The sequence below is a fragment of the Paraphaeosphaeria sporulosa genome, assembly GCF_001642045.1.
Source record: "Paraphaeosphaeria sporulosa strain AP3s5-JAC2a unplaced genomic scaffold CC84scaffold_2, whole genome shotgun sequence".
Taxonomy (NCBI): domain Eukaryota; kingdom Fungi; phylum Ascomycota; class Dothideomycetes; order Pleosporales; family Didymosphaeriaceae; genus Paraphaeosphaeria; species Paraphaeosphaeria sporulosa.
The window spans coordinates 289576-290753 of NW_017253361.1; positions in this window are offsets into that span (position 1 = coordinate 289576).

The following is a 1178-nucleotide window of genomic DNA, read 5'->3' on the forward strand; positions in this document are numbered from 1 at the left end:
ATTACTAGTAAACTATAAACTAGAATTACCACTAGATATTAATGTATACCCGATATTCCATATATTATTACTGGAACCAGTGGATTAGGATACACCAGCCGAAACCACCTTCTATTACTAGCCAGAGGAAGAAACGGAATTTAAGGTGGAACGAATTATACAAATATGTAATCTATTTATAGATAAAGAAGAATATCTTATTAAATAGAAAGGATACCCATTAAGCGAAAACATATAGGAACTAAAGGAAAATCTATCCAATTATTAGTAACGCATATAGGAATTCTTCTTAAGAATAATACCACTCTAATAGCGAAGACTATGACACACCTAAGACGACGAAATAGGATTTTCCTAGAACCTAGGTGGAAGATCATCCATGGCAGACCACATAGAAGTGCTAAGTTCGGTAGGACCAGCCGGCCAAGTAGGCTGAACTGGATCCTCTTCTAACTCCTCCAAAGTAGCACTCTCTACCATGATAACTTTACTAGTACACTTCTTATTTTATGCTAGCTATTTTACTAGCCGCTCTTCTTTTATATGCGCAACGTATAACGCTTTAAACGTAGTGTCTTATTCCTTACGCGCCTCTAGTAATTACGCTTCTAATTTCTTCTTCTCAGTAACCAACCACGAAAACTCATTTCGAGTAATAGACACGTCGCATTTTAACCCCTATCTCTAACATTCACTACACTTCCCTAAACTAATATGGACCTTACACACACGAGAGTGTGCTCAATAGAAGGAATATTTAGACACTATAATGGTACCATAATTCTTGATGGTAAAAATGAGGTCGCGACGACGCTTAGTAGGATAATGGTTAGTAGGCATAATTCTTCGGGACGAAGAATGGAAAGGAGGGGGATGATGTTATAAACCGGAAGATAGAAGGGTGAGGCGGGGCGCTTATAAAGGTGCGAGAATATAGTGGTAGGGTTGTGACGAGATAAAGAGTAGCCAAGCCGCTTAGATAGTAGTTACGTGATCTGCTCAGCTGCTTAGGAGCCCTAAGTAGCCGAGTAAGCCAAGATAGGTCACGTGACCTACTTAGCTACTTAGGAGCCCTAAGCAGCCGAGTAGGTAAGTATATAGGAACTCGAGTATAAACCTTTATACTTGTGTTTAACCTATTTATTAATCTATCGTTTGGATTACACTTAGGCTATATT